At 51.5% G+C, this 21010-nt stretch overlaps 1 protein-coding gene across 4 annotated transcripts in view; it reads right to left on the bottom strand.

Annotated features, from left to right (window-relative positions):
* HACE1 (HECT domain and ankyrin repeat containing E3 ubiquitin protein ligase 1) overlaps positions 1-21010 on the bottom strand; it is a 612560-nt gene that overhangs the window by 411129 nt on the left and 180421 nt on the right. The gene's annotated exons all lie outside the window — the stretch shown is intronic.

Raw genomic sequence — 21010 nt, 5'->3', positions numbered from 1 at the left:
GCGGCGTTCCGATCCGAAGCCTGTCTGGCGAGAGGAATTACCGGGACGTGTATCTGCCCGGTGGAGACGGCAAGTTGACGTGGGGCCGTGCATCGACCCCGCGCCTGGCCTCGTTCGTGGCACCGTCCAAACAGACGCGTGCGGGTCGCACGTTGGGGCCTAACGCGCCTTGCAAGCGGCGTGGGGTTTGGCTTGCTTTACCGTATCCGCTTCGCGTGGCCACGAGGGGCTGCAGCCACGGTGCCTGGTACGATACCTGCCCGGTGGAAACACCGAGGGGACCACGTAACAGAATTGGGTCTACGTCCGGGATTTAAAATTGTATAAATAATAAAATAATAATTTTTTTTATTAATTAAAATTTATTAATTAATTATTAATTGGTAAATTTTTTTGTTTTGAGAAATTGGGGTAAAGTCTTGGGTGAAGGTTAACAGGTGTTAACGATAGGCACCATGGCGTTTGTGGCACAGAACTTTGGGGTAACCCCGAGTGAGGCACAGTTCCGAGCGTTGCTAAAGTCGGACCTCTTGAAATTGGCCAAACATTTTAACTTGGAGGTCCGAACTAATTTGAGGAAGGCAGAGTTGCAGGCCACGGTGATACAATCTATGGTGGGATTAGGAACATGGGACGAGTTAGCCTGGGAGTGGCTACCCGAAGAACCAGAAGACGTTGAGCTCCGGAAACTGGAGTTGCAATTACGGAGCCAGGAACGGATCAAAGAAGAAGAAAGGAAAGCAGAAGAGAGGAGAGAAGAGAAACAAGCAGAGGAAAGGAGAGTGGAACGAGAACTCCAGGAAAGGGTAAAAGAAGAAGAAAGGAAAGCAGAAAAGGAAAGAGCAGAAGAAGAAAGGAAAGCAGAAAAGGAAAGAGCAGAAGAAGAAAGGAAAGCAGAAAAGGAAAGAGCAGAAGAAGAAAGGAAAGCAGAAGCGAGGAGAGAAGAGAAACAAGCAGAGGAAAGGAGAGTGGAACGAGAACTCCAGGAAAGGTTAGCAGAAGAAGAAAGGAAAGCAGAAGCGAGGAGAGAAGAGAAACAAGCAGAGGAAAGGAGAGTGGAACGAGAACTCCAGGAAAGGTTAGAAGGGAGAAAAGCAGAGGAGAGGAGAGCTGCAAGGGACCTCGAAGCAGAGGAGAGAAAAGCGGAAAGGGAATTAATGACATGGAGCTTCAGCAAGAAATCAAATTCAAGGAGCTGGAGTTAATGAGAGAACGGGGAGAGGCACCACCCTTGCTGACGGGGTCGACACCTAACCAGAAAACCTGGGATGTGGGCAGACATGTGAGGCTGGTTCCACCGTTCAGTGAAAAGGAAGTCGCGAAATTTTTTCCACACTTTGAGAAAGTGGCTCGACAATTAAACTGGCCGGAGGAGGCCTGGACCATACTCGTGCAAAGTGTGCTGGTGGGGAAAGCTCAGGAAATTTATTCGGCGCTACCAATGGACCAATGTGCAGATTATGAGGTACTGAAGACGCACATCCTCAAAGCGTATGAGTTGGTTCCGGAAGCTTACAGGCAAAAATTCAGGAATGCCAGGAAGAGGGAGAGTGAGACCCATGTGGAGTTTGCCAGAGTGAAAGAAAACATGTTTGATCGGTGGTGTGAGTCAAAAGGAGTCGGGAAAGACTTCGAGACATTGCGGGACTTGATCCTGGTGGAGGAATTCCAGCAGTGTGTCCACGAGGACATCAAAGTGTACCTGCAGGAAAAGAAGGTACCAAAGTTGTGGGACGCAGCCACCATGGCAGATGATTATGCCTTAACCCACCGAATAGGGGTCCACGAACCTAACTCCTCGCCTAGATCTCCGCAGGGGAGGTGGGGAACAGCAGGTGCGGAGAACGACCATACATGGCGGCGGCCTCGAGATGATTATGGGGACAACTATGATACCCCACCGGTTCGAAATCAGAGGGATGCGGGCCCAAGACAAACTTATAGTTCGGGGGGCCCGAGGCAGACCCCGAGTTTTTCCTCCGGGCCTACTTGCGCGTTTTGCAAGAAACCTGGACACTTGATGTCCAGTTGTTACCTCATGAAAAGGGACAACCCAGAGCGGAGTCCGACTATTACAACTCCGAATGCGATGGCTAGCGTAAGAAATCGCCATCAAAAGGGTTACCAACCATTTATTTCAGAAGGGTTTGTGTCACTGGATGGAGCCTCGACTAACCGGAGACCGGTTAGGATATTGAGGGACACAGGGGCCCATCAATCTTTAATGCTTGAAGGCATTTTGCCATGGTCCGAGGAGACGGCAACGGGGGATAGGGTTCGTTTACAGGGGATCGGGGGCGGTGTTAGTGCTCCCCTTCATGTCATCCATTTGGAGTCCGATTTGGTGTCAGGACCAGTCACCGTCGGTTTACAAGCCACGCTTCCTGTAGAGGGTGTATCTGTGGTTATCGGGAATGATTTGGCCGGGGGTCAAGTTTATGGTAACCTGAGGGTTGGTAAAGAGCCCAGCAGGGAAAATAACACCACACCAGCTCGGGATGGTGACAAAAGTGCCAAGTTATTTGTAGGGGGACTGAACTTCAAAACAGAGGAAGAAGTTCTGACCTCTGTCTTCAACAGATATGGGCCGCTGGTGGAAGTGCGGTTGGTAAGAGACTGGGAAACGCAACAGTCAAGAGGGTTCGGCTTTGTCACGTTTGCCAGCACAAAAGACGCCAGAGAGGCAGAGAAGAATTGGAATGGCAAGGATTTGGAGGGTCGGACCATAACAGTAGGGAAGGCATTTCGTAGGCGTCGAGAGGTCTACAGGAGAGGACAACTGGGCGGTAGTTTTGGTGGTGGCCACAATCAATATTATTATGGAGGCTCCCTGAGTTACGGCCGCTCCCGAAGGAAGGATTGGCAAAGTAGTGGCCGAGAAGGAGACCGCTATTCATGGGACTACAGGGACCAGTGGTCCCACCCTAATTATTAGGGAAGTTCTGAGAAGTTGAAGCACTGAAGGCGGCGGAGCCGCCGAGCCAAGATTCCTACACGAATTAACCGTGAACGCCGTTCCTAAAGGCGTCCATGTAGTGAACTTTCATGCACGGACTAACCGTGAACTCCACGTTCCTCAAGGCGCCCATGTAGAGAACTTTCCTGCACGGACTAACCGTGAACTCCGCGTTCCTAAAGGCATCCATGTAGTGAATACTCGGTTTGGCCTCCCGGAAAAAGTGCTATCGAGTTGCTTAACTTTGGATCTTTGATCAACCCCTTAACCTTCATTCCCAAGAAACTGACGGTCAAAGTCAGAGGGTCATGAGATGGAGTTTGATTTGGCAGGGACAATGTCGTTGTTGGTACTTCGTCCAGAGGGAGTAATCTGGAGGGGTTGTGGTGAAATTTTGGTTGCTTTATTTTTAAGTGATAACTGTGCCCGGGGGGAACGGATAATGTGGGGGGGGTTGAGTTATCTGGTTTGTTTCCCCAAATTGGCCGGCAAAGAAAGTTTTCGCTGGGTTCAAACTTTCTTTCGTGAAGGGGGGGAGTGTTACATATTTATGTGAATGTATGTGAATTACCATTCAGGTCTTTGCTTATCCGTGTGTAGTATATTAAGTTGTTGTGTAGTTGTTGTGGTTGGAGGGTCAGGAGCCCTTCTGAGGGAGTGGCCGGAAACGGAAGTGACCGGAAACGGAAGAGGAAAAGACACGAGGAAAAAGGGACGAGGATTCTTCTTCCTCGCCCCGCTCCGACAAAAGGTGGGATCGACCTTGCGCTGCGTGGAAAAGCGGCGTTCCGATCCGAAGCCTGTCTGGCGAGAGGAATTACCGGGACGTGTATCTGCCCGGTGGAGACGGCAAGTTGACGTGGGGCCGTGCATCGACCCCGCGCCTGGCCTCGTTCGCGGCACCGTCCAAACAGACGCGTGCGGGTCGCACGTTGGGGCCTAACGCGCCTTGCAAGCGGCGTGGGGTTTGGCTTGCTTTACCGTATCCGCTTCGCGTGGCCACGAGGGGCTGCAGCCACGGTGCCTGGTACGATACCTGCCCGGTGGAAACACGTCCACCCGGGGTTCGTTCTACCGCCCGAGTGCGGTGACGGCGACCATCATCTTGGTCAGGAGGGGCCCAGAGACATTGTGCGGGACCGAGACCAAAAGGGTGTCGTGAGTACTCACCGGGACACACGTATATAAGATGGCCATCTTACTCATAGGAAAGTGCTTGTGAATTGGGAATTGTTGATGGTTGTATATGGTTGATTGCTCGGGGAAAATCTCCGTGGTTGTGTCATTGCAATTGTATGGTCATTCCCATTGAAATATATCCTTGAACGTCAGTTGTCTCTGGGGTGAAATTCATATGGATTGCGTGGCGAAAGCGCATATTTAATACAGCTTTCTGGCGACGTTCCTCTCACGGTCCGGGGGTCACCGAGACCAGGTATTCACCGAGGGGACCACGTAACACTGGCAATAAATTGATCACATCCAGAAATGATGTAATCCACACAATTTATGTACTTTACATAACGTTAATAGGAATACATGGCCGTGTAGATGGGAAATACAGTTTGTTTGAAATAAATCACAAATATCAGATGAAAGTGAAAAAAAACCTATGTGGTGTGAATGGCAATGTTCCTCGCTGAAATGTGAAAAAACTGAATTACGTGCGAACGCATAACTGTGAGATTATGGCGGCAAAGTTGGAACATCACGTGATCCTAGCAGAAGTACCCGGCATTGCCGGGAGGGGGAGGGGAGACCCGTACATTCCCAACCCGTACATTCGCCCTCTTGACTCAAGCTCGTATTCGATTCGTATTCGAAATCGAAAGGGGAAAGGGGAAATCCTTCGTATTCGAATTCGTAAACACGAAATATGAATTAAAATTTAATTCATATCGCACAAAATCGACACAAAACACGATCGCATAAAGGTGAAAAACGCAATGGCTTTTCGCCCTGAATCACGTGCAAACGTGTGACGTGTGACGTGTGACGGGATGGAACATCACGTGATCGCTCTGAGCGAATCAGCGAGCTGCTCGCACTGGCTGAGATTAGCGGGTACTTCGCTGAAATGCGCTGAGGTAAATATGAATAAAAAATATGGATCTCGTCAAATATGGTCTCAGCCATGTTCGTCCCAGGCTCAATGGCCATGTCTATGCCAAATATCAAGCACGTGAGCCTCTCCGTTTCGGAGTCTATCGGTAACATTACACACACACATACACACACACACACACACACACACACACACACACGCACACGCACACACACACACACAAACTGTGTTTTATATATATATAGATATCTATATTATAATAGCCGTAGATGATTCTGTCTATCTGCGTGTCTATTGGGCGTCTGTCCGGGGTGTGGCTTACTCGGTTTGCAGAGTAGCTCCACCCATAGCTCCACCCATTCTGGGAGTGGCTTCGCTTCATATAAACAAATATCCACCATTTTATTAACTCGCATAGCTTTGAGGCCTGTTTTGTAGGCCCGTGGTGTCTTGCTCTCTCTCCCAGTTTTATTTCAAATCAAATTCGATATATCATTTCATTTTTCACAGTCGCTAACATAGTTTTAGACTCGGTTGAAAAAAAACGGGAAGAAAATCCGATGAAAGTTGCCGTTTATAGAACGAAATGAATTCTCAAACGCCTGTAACTTCAAGGCCATTGAGTCTCTCTCACGCCTTTATCTCCAATCTAACTCACCATATGATTTCATTTTTATCGATGGTTTTGGACTCGGTGTCAGCAACGCGGGAAAATGCAGAGATATATTTTTAAAAATACACCATATCACCGCCCACCACCCAACCGCCAACAACCGCCCAACATGTATCATACACCGCCCAACATGACAGACGGCAACATGTCGACATTATCGCTTTTTCTTTAAACCGAGTGAACCGAGCCGAACCGAATGAATTCACCGTTTACGTTTGATGACAGTCGTCACAAAACGACATATATTTCTTCGTTTTTATTTCATTCAACATTATTAGCCGGAAGTAAAATATGGTTCAGGAAATTACCGAGAGATATTTCTTCGTTTCTTTATTTATTAGTTATTTGCGCATACACTTTAAATAGGTTTATTTGAAATCTTTAATTTTCACAATGTAATATATTTGTCATTTGATGATGACGAGACACTTCCTCTTGACTCGTGACAATTCATGCGTTGCGTGGAAACTTCCATTTCCAAAATGAATGACACAGTCGATGAAGAACGACTCGGTGTCGCCAACGCGGGAAAATGCAGAGATATATTTTTAAAAATACACCATATCACCGCCCAACACCGCCCAACAGCCAACAAGTATCATACACCGCCCAACATGACACAGACAGCAACATGTCGACATTATCGCTTTTTCTTTAAACCGAGTGAACCGAGCCGAACCGAACCGAATTCACCGAGCGAATTTCATCCAATTCCACCGAGTTTCATGAAATTACCGAGAGATATTTCTTCGTTTTTATTTTATTCGTTACCAGCAGAAGTACCCAGCGTTGCCGGGTGGGGGAGGGGGGAAGGGCACGTACACTTTAAACATGTATATACATGTGGGATGTGGGATATATACATGTGGGACATGTGTGTGTGTGTGTGTGTGTACGTGTGTGTGTGTACGTGTGTGTGTGTGTGCGCGTGCATATGTGTGTGTGTGCGTGTATATATGTGTGTGTATGTGTATGTAGGCTAACCCCCGCTCTAGCAGGGAAAATGGCCTTAAAATGCATGTTGTTGTGGCGGACACAAAAGCCCACTGGCGTGGTGACATCATTCCGCGCACCAAGTGGGCGGTGGCCATGCCCGAGGGGTAGGCGTGGCCTCATGATATACACCGGGCGCGCAGCCCGGAGCGGGCCAGTGTTACAGTGAGCTCCTGAAATAAAGACGCTTATAAGTTACCGCTTGTCCGCTTCCTCCTTGCTCGCAAGCAGCGCGCGTAACGCCACGCTTTACTGGTGACCCCCTCGACGTTGGATCTGCCGGAGCGATCCTTCCACACGCGACGCCATTGCCATGGCCAACTTCATCAAACTTCCCGAATTTTTGGAGGCTCAGGCCGAAGTCTGGTTCGTCCAGGCCGAAGCCCAATTTCAGCTTCGGCGCCTCACCGGCGATGACACGCGCTATTGCCACGTCGTCGCCTCCCTCGGGCCCGGCACGGCCGCTCGAGTTGTGTCCGTCCTTCGCCACCCACCGGACGGCCACAAGTACGAGGCACTCAAGCGGCTACTCCTAGCCACGTTCGGCCTCACGGACGACGCACGGGCCGACCGCCTCCTGGATCTCCCCGAGCTCGGTGACACGCGCCCGTCGGTCCGAATGGACCATATGCTGTCACTGTTGGGCGACGAAGCCCCCGGTTCTCTATTCCGGGCGCTTTTCCGTCGCCAACTTCCAGCGCAGGTTCGCCTCGCGTTGGCCGGAACCGGGCTAACGGAACCCCGAGCATTGGCAGCCGAGGCGGACAAGTACTTCGCCGCTTCGGACACGCGGGCGAGAGTCGGCGTGGCCGTCACGGCCCTCGTGGCTGATGCTGCTGATGCTGCTGCTGATGCTGCTGATCCACAGCATCAGCTTATACAGCATACGCAGCATGCTGATACGCACCTCGTGACCGCCGCCACGCCCCGCCCACCGCCGCGGCGAAAACCGCCACCGCGGGGAAACCCGCCAACTCCACCGGCCTGGCGGAGCCAGCCGCGCTCCTCCAGCTCCACCACCTGGTGCTGGTTCCACGCCAAGTTCGGCCACGAAGCTCGGCAGTGTCATCCGCCATGCTCCTTCAACAGGTCGGGAAACGCCCGGGCCGGCGCTCAATAGTGGCGATGAGCGCCGGCCGTTCGAGCAGCCTGCTGTTCATAACGGACACCTTCTCCGGGCGCCGTTACCTGTGCGACACGGGAGCGCAGATGAGTGTCGTTCCCGCTGGCACGTCAGACAAGCACGCCGCGGGTGGGGGCCCCGCGCTGCTTGCCGCGAACGGGACGCCCATCCGTACGTACGGAAAACGCTGCCTCTCTCTGCGGTTCGGAGGGCAGGTTTTCCGATGGACGTTCGTCACCGCCGACGTGCCCATGGCACTGCTTGGCGCGGACTTCCTGTGCGCTAATGGGCTCCTGGTCGACGTCAAGCGCAGACGTCTTGTCCAGGCCGAGATGTTCAGCTCGCTCGCTTGTGCGTTGCCCAGCTCAACGAGCGGCTTGCCAAGCGGCTTGCCGAACGGTTAGGTTCCGGCCACGTTGGTCTGTACGCTTCCGGCAGCGGACGCATTCACCCGCCTCCTCGCCGGCTTCCCGGCCCTCACGCGGCCCACCTTCTCGGTGGGGGCCGTCAAGCACGGGGTGGCCCATCACATCCCCACCGTCGGGCCACCGGTCTATGCCCGGGCACGCCGCCTCGAGCCGACAAAGCTGGCGGTGGCAAAAGCGGGGTTCGCTACCCTGGAGCGACTCGGCATCGTTCGGTGCTCAGAGAGCGCTTGGGCGTCGCCGCTGCACATCGTGCCGAAGCCCGGCGGGGGATGGCGACCGTGCGGGGACTATCGCCGTCTCAATGACGCCACGACTCCCGACCGCTACCCCGTCCCCCACATTCAGGACTTTTCCGCCCGTTTGGCGGGCATGTCCTTCTTCTCGAAGGTGGACCTCATACGCGGCTACCATCAGGTCCCCGTCAGGCCGGAGGACGTCCCGAAGACTGCGGTCATCACGCCATTCGGACTCTTCGAGTTCCTGCGCATGCCCTTCGGTCTGAAGAATGCGGCTCAGGCGTTCCAGCGACTGATGGACAGCGTCCTGCGTGACTTAGATTTTGTCTACGTCTACCTGGACGATATCCTCATCGCCAGCGCGTCCCGCGAAGAGCACCTACGCCACCTCCGCACGCTCTTCGAACGCCTGGGCCAGCATGGCCTGATTGTGAACCCCGCAAAGTGCCGGTTCGGCGCCACCATAATCGATTTTCTGGGGCACCGTGTCACCAGGCACGGAGCCGTCCCCCTGCCGGCCAAGGTGGAGGCGGTGAAGGGGTTTCCGCGCCCCCGCACGATCAGAGGGCTGCAGGAGTTCCTGGGCATGGTGAACTTTTACTATCGGTTCCTGCCCCGTATCGCCCAGCTCCTGCGCCCCCTGCACGAAGCTCTCCGAGGTAAGCCGGGCAAAGGCGACGTTACCTGGACCGAGCAGATGGACACGGCGTTCACGGGCGCAAAGCTCGCCTTGGCTAACGCCACCATGCTCGCGCACCCGGCGCCCGATGCACCGATCGCCCTCACCACCGATGCCTCAGACTACGCGGTGGGCGCGGTGCACGAGCAATGGGTGCGTGGAGCTTGGCAACTGCTGGCGTTCTTTAGCCGGCAGCTTCGCCCGCCCGAACGCCGTTACAGTACCTTCGACCGCGAGTTGCTCGGGCTTCACTTGGCGGTCAGGCACTTCCGCCATCTGCTCAAGGGCCGTGCGTTCACTGCCTTCGTCGACCAGAAGCCGCTGATCTTCGCGATGGGCAAGGTCACCGAGCCGTGGTCGGCCCGGCAGCAGTGTCACCTCTCGGCCGTGTCCGAGTACACGACGGACATCCAGCAAGTCGCGGGGAAGGACAACCCGGTGGCGGATTGCCTTTCCCGGGCCGTCGCCCACGCAGTCCACCTCGGCATCGACTATGCCCGGATGGCAGCGGACCAGGCCGCTGACCCCAACGTCCAGGCCTTGCGGACCGCCGTCACGGGCCTCCGCGTCACCGAGGTGGCGTTCAACGGCGCGGGCGCGGCCCTCTTGTGCGACGTCTCCCTCGGGCGTCCTCGCCCCATCGTGCCCGCGGGCTGGCAGCGCCAGGTGTTTGACGCCATCCACGGCCTGTCCCACCCGGGCGCTAGGGCCTCCCAAAGGCTGATCGCCGACAAGTTCGTCTGGCATGGCCTCCGGAAGGCCGTCCGCGGCTGGGCCAGGACGTGCCTCGCGTGCCAGCGCGCCAAGGTGCACCGGCACACCCAGGCCCCGTTGGCCCCGTTCACGGTGCCGGAACGCCGGTTTGACCACGTCCACGTGGACCTGGTGGGACCTCTGCCCCCCTCGCGGGGTTTCACCTACATCCTCACCATGGTGGACCGCACCACCTGGTGGCCGGAGGCCGTGCCCTTGGCGTCGACAACGGCGGCCGATGTCGCGCAGGCTTTCATCGCCACCTGGGTCGCCCGGTTCGGCGCCCCCTCAGACATCTCGTCCGACCGCGGCCCCCAGTTCACCTCGGAGCTCTGGGGGGCGGTCGCGCAGGGGCTCAGGGTCCGGCTGCACCGAACCACGGCCTACCACCCCCAGGCTAACGGCCTGTGTGAGCGATTTCACCGCTCATTGAAGGCCGCGCTCCGGGCCACCCTCCGCGACGGCGGCTGGGTCGACAGGCTCCCCTGGGTCCTGCTGGGCCTCCGGACGGCGCCCAAGGAGGACCTGCGTGCATCCACGGCGGAGTTGGTCTTCGGGCAACCGCTGCGGGTGCCGGGCGAGTTCCTCCCCGACTCCACGGCACCATGGTCCGCGGCACAGCAGCGCTCCGCTCTGCAAGAGACCGCCCAGAGGTTCGCCCCGGTGCCAACGGCATGCCACGGGCACCCACCGATGCACGTCGCCCCGGAGCTTCGCACGGCGGAGTACGTCTTCGTCCGCCACGATGCCCACCGGACACCACTGCGGCCCCCGTACGACGGGCCTTTCCGCGTGCTGGAGACCGGGGCGAAGCACTTCACCCTGGACATCGGCGGTACTCCTGACCGCGTTTCGGTAGACCGCCTCAAGCCGGCCCACCTCGACGTGGACCATCCACCGCCAGTGGCCCGACCCCCACGTCGGGGCCGCCCCCCTTCGGGCGGACCCCCGGCACCGCCCAGCCCCGCCGCCCTCCGGTCCTGCACCCATCCCAGGGGCAGCCAGGGGCATCCCACCTGGCATCCCTGCACCCCGGACGCCGCCGATCGCCAGGGGGCGCTTCGGCCGGGTCATTCGTCTGCCCCCCAAACTGGCCCTCCAGGTGCGCGGGAATTCTGGGGGGGCGCGTGTGGCGGACACAAAAGCCCACTGGCGTGGTGACATCATTCCGCGCACCAAGTGGGCGGTGGCCACGCCCGAGGGGTAGGCGTGGCCTCATGATATACACCGGGCGCGCAGCCCGGAGCGGGCCAGTGTTACAGTGAGCTCCTGAAATAAAGACGCTTATAAGTTACCGCTTGTCCGCTTCCTCCTTGCTCGCAAGCAGCGCGCGTAACGCCGCGCTTTATTGTTGTTGTATGTGTATATATATATATGTCTGTGTGTGTGTGTATGTGTGTATATGTGTCTGTACGTGTGTGTGTGTGTCTGTTTTTGTGTATGTGTATGTGTAAATGTGTGTGTGTGTGTGTGTGTGTGTGTGTGTGTGTGTGTGTGTGTGTGTGTGTGTGTGTGTGTGTGTGTGTGTGTGGAGATGTATATATCTATCTATAATTCCAGTAATCTCTGTATGTCTGTGTGTATGTCTGTGTGTTTGTCGTTTGTCTGTGACCGCTGTTTCTCGACAACCACGGGTCCGATATACTTTAAACTTGCCAGGTATATTGCTGGGGACCCGAGGATGTGCCTTTTCAAGGTTTCATATTAATCGGACAAGTAGTTACCGAGCTATGGCGATTTCTTTACCAAACTCCGCAAGCCGTTCGCTTTGGACCAAACCATTTCATGTAAATAGAGGGGGGGGGATTGTCACCGTACTCGCAAGCCGTTCGCTTTGGACCAAACCATTTCATGTAAATAGAGGGGGGGGGATTGTCACCGTACTCGCAAGCCGTTCGCTTTGGCTTTGCGAATGGACCAAACCATTTCATGTAAATAGAGGGGGGGGATATAATTTTAGATATATATATAGTACGGGCATGCCCTAGTGTGTATAATGTGCATATATGTGTATACATATTTGCATATGTGTATATGTGTCTGTGTGTGTGTGTGTGTGTGTGTGTGTGTGTGTGTGTGTGTGTCGATGTACGTGTGTGTGTATGTGTATATGTGTGTGGGTGTATATGTGTGTGTGTGTGTGTGTATATGTAAACATGGGCCGGTGTGTGTGTAAAGTGTGAGGAGGTATTGGAGAGGAAAATGCAGAGATATATTTTTTAAATCGCGCCATGATGATAAACGAAAATACACCGCCTAAAATAACAGTCGACATATATTTAAAATTCGTCACACACATCCATGCCCGTGGGATTCCCACGGGTGGGAATCCCACGGGCATGGATGTGTGTGACATTTCGACATATTGAGTTAGATGCTGCGCCTGCACATTCAGTTATATAAAATGGTTACTGGCAATTGATCACATCCACAAATGATGTGATCCACACAATTTATGTACTTTACATAACGTTAATAGGAATACATGCCCGTGTAGATGGGAATGACATATAATTCACCGAAAACGTTGAAGCAACCGCATAATATTACGGTGATGTTTAACTCTGAGTGAGAATAGTTCTAAATTTTAAAAACTTTCTTCTGATATTTGTGATTTATTTCAAACAAACTGTATTTCCCATCTACACGGGCAGATACCCGCATTACACGATTGTCTTTCAATAAAGCCCGATGCGGCATGTTGTCTCTTGAGATACTTTGTCTCGACGAGACAAGAGGAATGTTAATTGTCAGGTAGCTGATTTGTTACTGCATAAGCTCTGTTATAAATGTCGTTTGACTGATTTGTTACTGCATAAGCTCTGTTATAAATGCTGTTTGAAAATGTTATTTCATAGTTAATAAAAAGGTTTTCGCTTTGCCATAGTTTAAAATGAGAAAATACTCGCTTCATCTGTGCAGAACAGATGGCTTCGTTGTATACGTGCGTTCTTTACAGGCTAGATAGCCTAGTCGTAAACTCTCTCCTTGATCCGCAGACGGCGCCTCGAGCCGCGGGCAGGAAGGCGGATTATATATGTGTGAACTGTGAACCTTACGTAGGATGCTTGAATTGTAGACATAGACCTTCTTTGATAGACTGTTAAAACATTAACTAATACTTCGTATAATCAAAGTGACGCTTGAGTTACGATAAACATGCTCTGGATTTAAGTTTAAATGAGAAAGTGAGCTGAAAGGTACATTCAACACCTGGAACTCATCAGAACGCCCTCATACATTTTATGGCCTTATCAGAACCAGGAATGCAATCCCCCTTCAGTGAGTTATATTTTCTGTCACCTCGGATCCTTGAAAACACATCTGGTCCGGATCTTAACGGTGCGTGCTTCACTCCTCCAAGACGAAAGGACGGATGACGGTGGGGAACATGGCCCACTGGGGATGACGGTGGGAGGACCCTTTGCCAGTTCCTTTGTCCTCCCGGACTCTAGCGGAGATTCTCTGATAAAGCGTGTCCCTATATAAATGAACTGTGAATCGATGTGCTTTTAGGAAGGTTGACATGGCATGATGTTCCTTCGTGCTGTAGACGTCTTCGTTTTCCTCCAGATCTGTGTAATTGGTATTTAATAAAAGTTCGTCATTCTCAATCTGTTGGTGGAATTCTGTTACGATCAAGGAGTCCTCCCGACATTTTATGGTGCCATGACTCGGATTGCAGCAGAGGAGGACAAGAGGAGCGGACCCCGAACGACAGGAGGGAGGCTGCCTGAGGCCGGCGCCGGCACGCTGATTTGTTTTAAGGTGAGCATTGTCTTGTATTAAAGGGCTACTTTTCCAAATTCGAACTTCCCTCCCTCGAGCGGGCTCAGTCCGCTTCCTTGCCATCTGCCACTGCCTGCTCTCCGAACGAAAATTGTAAGTAAAGGCTATTTTCAAGCCTCAGAATGACGAGCCTTTGTTAAATTCACCAGGATAACGTTAAGGATAGAATTTTCGCAGGATAACATTAAGAATAACGCTAAGGGTAGAATTTGCGCAGGATAACAGTAAGGATAACGTTACAGTTAGCAAGGAGGAGGGGGAAATGTGAGGTCGGACAGCCATAAGGCTGCGCCGGTGGCCAAGAACTTTCCAGGAAGGATCAGCCCAGAGCAATAAGATGGGAAACAAGCTAACGAAAGAGGGGGAGCCCCTCAAGGGAACCCCGGCATCTTTCATGTTTAAGAGGCATCATTTTGCCGCGGTAAGACCAGGAAAGGCCTGGGCTGTTTTAACTAAAGATTTGAGTAATCCCTGGCCAGAGGAGGGGGAAATGTGAGGTCGGACAGCCATAGGCTGCACCGGTGACCGAGAACTTTCCAGGAAGGATCAGCCCAGAGACAAGATGGGGTATGCCATTGCATGCCAGGGAAAGAAGGGCTGTGGCTAACGTAGAGGGCCAAAGGAACATGGCCAGGAATAGGGAAACGCGCAGGTACCAGACAAGCTGGACAAGAGGGTAGTGACGACTACTAGGTCAAGCCAGGAAGCTCTAGACAAAGTTCTAGACAGGAGGGCAGGAAAGGAGCTAAAACTTTAGGGACAGAGGAAATAAGCAGCAGAAATCCAGGTAGAAAGAACGGAAGTGGGTTTTGAAATATTGAAAATTGAAGCAGGAGCTCCATTGTAGGAATTTGAAGCTTCAGAGCCAAAGGAAGCAAGCAGACAAAGTTCAGGATAAAACAATCAGGGAGGTAGTTAAGCAAGCAAATAAGCGGCTGATGCCTCTGGTCCAAGATCCGGACCAAGACCCCCCACCCCCCCAAGACCTGAGCTCAGTCCCGGGGCTCTAGGCAACACCCCAACACCCCCGCCCTGCCATACCCTTTCCACCTCAACCCACCCCGTCCAACCCGTCCCAAAAATCCTTTTTCCTTGAATGAGAGACGTAATATGAATGAACAAAGATTGTACATGGGAGTGGCTGGAGGAGGGGCATGATTTGAGTCGATCTGGTGTTCGCGCGACGTCTAGGAGACTCACTGGTATACGAATGAGGAATGAATGTATATTGGGATATTAATTGACGTGTGTATCTGGCCAATGTATTTGTCTGTATGACATATGCAAAGCAGAGGGTTTCGGTGTGAAGCTTTGTAAGTGGTCTGCTTGACGTGCGGAAATCCAGGCCGGGAATGTCGATTTTAGCGTCTATCCGAGGGACCAGGTGAGGTCCTTAACTGAGTCCGGATTTTCATTTGTTTGGGAGCGATTTGATATAAATCGGGTCAGGAGAGCACTCGGAGGAACGTTGATATGAAGTGGTTTCTTGGAGATGGTTACAAGATGGGCTGCCTTTGCCTTTCGAGCGGCAGTCGGGCAGCAATTTGGAATTTGTTGAATTAAATTCAGAATTTGAATTGAAATGTGTGTTTGACTTGAATTGAAGAGTTCATTCAATGACAGATTGAAGAATTCAGCCAACTCAACTTAATTCAGAAGTTGAATTTAGAATACGGAGTTTGCTCAGAGTGCAGGTGATAACCTGCCTACTCAAAAAGGATGTGCCCCGCACGGTGGGAGGTCCGTGAATGGTTGGCAAAGGGTTTCTTGAATTGCCTGCAGGAATTATGCGATTAACGAGTATATTGTGTATTGGTGACTTGTGGATTGTATGAGTATATCCCTGAGGCCGATGTGACCTTGGGAGTCAATGGGTCGTGTAATGAGAAAGATTACAGTTTTGCTGGTGTGAAATTATGTCATGGTGTGAAATGCGGTCAGAGGTGCGAAATACACACCTTTGATCTGAAGGGAGAGCGGAGGTTGTGGTTTCATTGCTGTGTCTGTCTGTGGAGTTATATTTCTGAGGCATGGATTTCAAGGAAGAGGTGTGTGCCCCGAGAAGATTGTGGGTCGCAGATTGGGCACTCTGGGTGGGCACTGGGGGCTGCAGTTGTGTGGGCGTGCAGGAGAGTGCAGGGGGAGTGGGCGCGAGGAGGTGTGTTGATGAAGTGTGCGAACGAGGAGGGATGTGCGAAAGGTGTGCACCAGGTAGTAAGGGTGCTGCATGGTAGAGCACGTCTCCCACGGAAGTTCCTGGGCGGATTGTTGACGGTTGTTTGATTCGTAGGGTGTTAGCATTTTGCAATGTGGAGCCTCAATAATGGTCGTTTGTCTGTCCGGATGTGGAGTTCTTGCAGGGGCGGGATGTCGCCGGACTTGTATTATTTGTGGGATGAAAGCGCTGGTTACCCCAATTCGACGTTTGTACCACCTTTCTTCGTTTGAAGTTTGACCTTTTGAAGTTTATTTGACCTTTGTTCGAGATATGCAAGGGAAAGAGGTCAGAGGTAATTCACTAACCTTGGAAGAACGACAGGCTGAGCCAATCTACTGGGTGTTGCTTTAACGGCAGGATATAGAACTTAAATCTGGAAAGAAAGGACATATATTGTTGGTTAAAACTGAAATCATGTACGTAATTAGTGAACAGAGAATATCGAGTTCTGTTTTTGTTGTTGTGGTTGTCGTTGACGTCTCAATAGGTGATTCAGGGGACTCAAGAAATAAACAGATTTCCGGTGCCAACCGGAAGCGTCAGGTACAGTATGCTTTGAATTTAATTTAACCGGGCCGAGTACAGTGACGTGTTTGATCGAGCTCTGGGGATAGTCATGTTAAATGGAGGACCTTTGGGAGGATGCAAAGAGATGCAAGTAACATGGATTAAGTTGTGGTATCAAGAGGTGGGTGCCCAGGTGTATTGTGGTTATTATAACTTGCTGATTATGGGGGGCGCACCAAGTAGAGATCGGGTTGCATGGTGGAGCATGCATGCATGGAGCGTGGAGCTTGGAGCATGCATGGAGCAGGGTGGAACACCCCGTGTGGTTGGAGGTTGCAATTGCGTGAAATGCAGTGAACATGCCCGACTTTTGGCTTTGCGAGGCTCCAGATAGAAGTTGGCATTTCGATACTGTGGATTATATTGTGCCTGTCTGGAGAGGTGATGTCCTGTGCTGAGGCTGGTGACACGCCTCTGTTATTTGTCTGTCTGTCTGTCTGATTGTAAGTCTGTGGTACGATGGAGGGCTAATTGAGTGCTCAGGTGTCATTGTATTAAACATCGGAATGCACCTTTGGGAGGACCACCAACTGTTCCATGGAGGTAAATATGGCAGTGTAAGCTCGCTGAGGAAGAGTTACCTGTAGTAGGGGACGTAACAGATTGGTGGATTATAATGACGGGGGAGCGCAATAGTATAAGAGGCGACTGGGAAGCGCAAGTCTCAGAAGGGAGTAGTCAGCTTAAATGATGCAGTGTGTGGGAAGGAGGTGATGAAAGCGTGGATGAGGGTTTCTGCAGCCGTGGAGGAGAGGGATGGACGGAGACGGGTGATGTTTTTAAGGTGAAAGAAGGCTGTCTTTATGATCTGTTTAGTGTATTTGTCAAAGGAGAGGGTTTGGTCAATGATGATGCCAAGATTCCGGATGTGAGGGAAGGTGGATACTGGGAAACCATCAATGTTGAGGGCAGAGTTATGGGTGGTTGAGGTCGTTGTTGGTTGTTGTTGATCTGAAGCCAGGATTTTATTTCAGTGATGCAGTTTGTCAGGATGGAGTGGGTTGTGGTGATTGAGCTGTTGAAAATGTCATCAATTTTGCTTTGGATGAATGAGAGGAAGGAGATGCAGTTGTCTACTGTGAATGACAGGTGGTGTGTGTTATCGTCGTTGTCTTGGAAGTTCAGTTGTTGACATAGTCCGGAGTGTTCTAATTTGCACAGGGAATGACAATTGGGATGACAATTGAAAAGAAAAAAATTGAGTAAGTTACAAGTTTTGTTTTGTTGATCTGGGGACAAGCTAGTTTGATGGGTACCCTGGGGTCTTCAGCGTGTCTATGTGTTTGTCTGTCTGTTACACCGGACTCTTGAATGGGTTTTCATGAGACGAATTTCAGACATAACAACAGTGAGAATCTATTTTGAGCGAATCACAGTGGGTGAGAAAAACATTGTGTGTGACCAGACACCAGAACTGACCAGAATTGGAATTGGAATTGACCAGACAGTAAGACATATTTCCAATAAATAGACCAGGTTATTTCTATTATTTGTTTATTCACGAAAATAAATAAATAATAGGGGGAGGTTAATGGAGGTTAATGGTGGTTTGTTTGTGGTAATTCTAGTTGAAACTCTAGCTGAAATAATTTTCGTTTATTTTTATTTTTTTATTTATTATTGATGTAGGAAACAGGCAAATGGGATGCTGAGAGAAGGATTAGAGAAAATTGGATTGAATTTAAAATCGAATATTGGATAAAATTGGATCCACTTGGAAAAAGTGGATTAGGAAATTGGTGACTAGGTGTTCCCAGGGCGCTTGTAGACCAGGTGTTCCACCAGAGGAAAAAGACCAGGTGTTCGTGGAGCACTTCACCCGCAAGAACGCCCTGGAAAAGGTGGACGGGACCATTCCAGGTATTGCCGACTACACCAACCGCTGTCTTTTGCGAGGGCAAGACCTCGTGGATCCACGCCACGTACTGTAAGTTGGCCATACAAGCACCAGACACTACACCACAGCAACCACAGTAAGGATGGGCCTAATCATAGGTACGATACTATTGATAGCGACAGCAGCTAGGGGAAGCTCCGATTCCAATAGATGCGAAAACGGAACCCGACACCTCACCGTAACATGGGGACAAAGAGTATCACTACCATGTTTCGAACAGAAAGCCCTGCACACAAATTGGGTAAGCGTAAGATGGCTAGCACTGTCGGCAGGGCCTGGACGCGTTGGCATTGTATTACGAAAGCAACGAGAGTTCCGGGAAAACGGGCAAGCTAGCATTAAGACCTTGGCCCAACCAGGATACAAATGGGGAACCCCTGATTTTAAGCTACAAACACGCACACGCCTAGAGAAAGGCATGACTATGCAGGTCCGGTGCAGCGTCTGGACCCCTGGCGCGGCCAGTGGCGAAACTAAATACACACCATGCATCGAATACATACTCACGCCGCAACCCCAGGATAAGGCCCCAAAGAAGGGTGAAAACACATATTGGAAAGTGGCAAGAGAGGTGGTGACAATTCAAAATAGGACACACTGCTGGTCGTGCATGCACTTTCCCCAAGCAGGCACCACAGGAATACACATGATAGTGCTACCTCTGTCCCTCAATGACCTTTGCTCACAACCTATCGATTCCCCATGTCTAGTCACCACGCTGGAAAGAGAATGGGGTTGGCAACGGCAAAAGTTGCAATCGACAATTTAATTATCGCCCGTCAATGATTGCCCATGTGGCCGAGAGGCCTGCCCCCATCTGGGTCAAACCACAGAAAGGGATGGTCTGCCTCCAGGGTTCCGGCCACTTGCTTATGGGAGAATCAGAATGCGCCTACACTCTCCCCGGGAAGCTGGGACAAGGGAGCGCTGGGATTACATTACGAATAGTACTGCAAGATAAACACAACCACAACATAACGGCTATAACATTCTCTAGGGGGGTTAGTAGGATTAATGGGGTGATAAAGGGACTCCAGTGCTTATCCACCCACCTGGTCCCACCCCATGGGACAATGTTTATATGCGGCGACAAGGCTTACCCCTATTTACCAAATAATTGGGGGGGCACATGTTATCTTGGTTCAGTCCTTCCTGACGTTGAGATACTGGATGAGCTAGACCCAAAGTCCTTGGACAGGCGACATAAGAGGTCAGTCATGAACGAAGATGGAACCACTAAACTACACGGGAGCCTATGGGAAAAGGTGTTAGGTTTCTTCTTCCCAGGTGCGGGCACAGCCATGAACAGCTTCCGGATAGATAAATTGGCTTTGGCCCTAGAAAAGGTGGCAAACGACACCGCTACGGCTCATGACATACTATTGGACATGGTAGTTCACATGCGTACAATGGTGATGCAGAATCGGGTGGCTTTGGACATGCTCCTGGCAGAGAAAGGAGGGGTATGCGGAATAATAGAGGGAAAATGTTGCACTTACATACCTGATCCATCCGAAGGAGTGTCAGCCGCAATAGTGAGACTAAGGGAAACTAGCCACGCCCTGACGATCGATCGGATCGCGCGCGAGAACTCTTATAAATTTAGCTGGCTCACTGACTGGTTCCGGGGATGGACGGGCACTATAGTGAAGTGGTTATTGACCGCACTGGCCGTGATAATCGGGGTAGTAATTTGGGGGGCACTAATGAAATCTTTAGTCCTCCTCTGTATGAGAAAGTACTTTACAGGATGGAAAATGAAGAAGCCGCCGACAACGACTATGGTTCTGACCACAGAGGCCGTCGACCTGAATGGGTCCTTCAACAAGGCAGATGTGACCGGCGCTTCAGAAGATTGTATTGATTTTTGTAATGACTGTGATACTTGTGTTGAAAATCCCTTGTGGGAACTGGCTGCTGCCTGTATTGATGTTTGTGATGACTGTGATACTTGTGTTGTAAACCCCTTGCGTGTACTGGCTAACGCCTCTTATGTATTACAAGCTCACAGCTGTACACCCCCTTCCGACCCAACTATGGATCTGATTGCGACGCTGGGTCTGGCAGTCGAGGGACCCGACGTGGATATCCTAGACCCGCAAGCCGACCAGGCGTCCATGGGAGACTTTAACATAAAGGAAGTCCCTCTCTTTGCTTCAAATGTTTCGGATCTCTTTGCTTCAAGTGATTCGGATTTTAACGCTCTGTACCCTGACCAGGAACATGAGACACAAGATACTGACAACATTATGTATTCCCCAGAACAGCAGCACGTGAGAGATCTCATGGGCATGATCGTTGATTAACTTCAAAGATCTGCAAGGACCGCGTCTGCAAAGGGTGGGGGGAGCAAGTTCTGCAGGGGAGGTAACGGGCCCCCTGGCGGGGCAGAACCTCATCTGGACCAGACGCCTTGGTTGTGGATCCGAAACGTTAATGGACTTTCATGTTCTGAGCCCTCAGGTTCCAAGCACGCACCACACGACACGTTCCCCAAATGCACGGGCGAGGCGCTATGGGCGCACGGTATACCCTTGGGAGATACCCGCATTACACGATTGTCTTTCAATAAAGCCCGATGCGGCATGTTGTCTCTTGAGATACTTTGTCTCGACGAGACAAGAGGAAGGTTA

Source organism: Myxine glutinosa, chromosome 14, assembly GCF_964187855.1.
Source record: "Myxine glutinosa chromosome 14, kmMyxGlut1.1, whole genome shotgun sequence".
NCBI lineage: Eukaryota > Metazoa > Chordata > Myxini > Myxiniformes > Myxinidae > Myxine > Myxine glutinosa.
The sequence above is the reverse complement of the archived record's forward strand: the minus strand, read 5'-3'. Positions and strand labels throughout refer to the sequence as shown.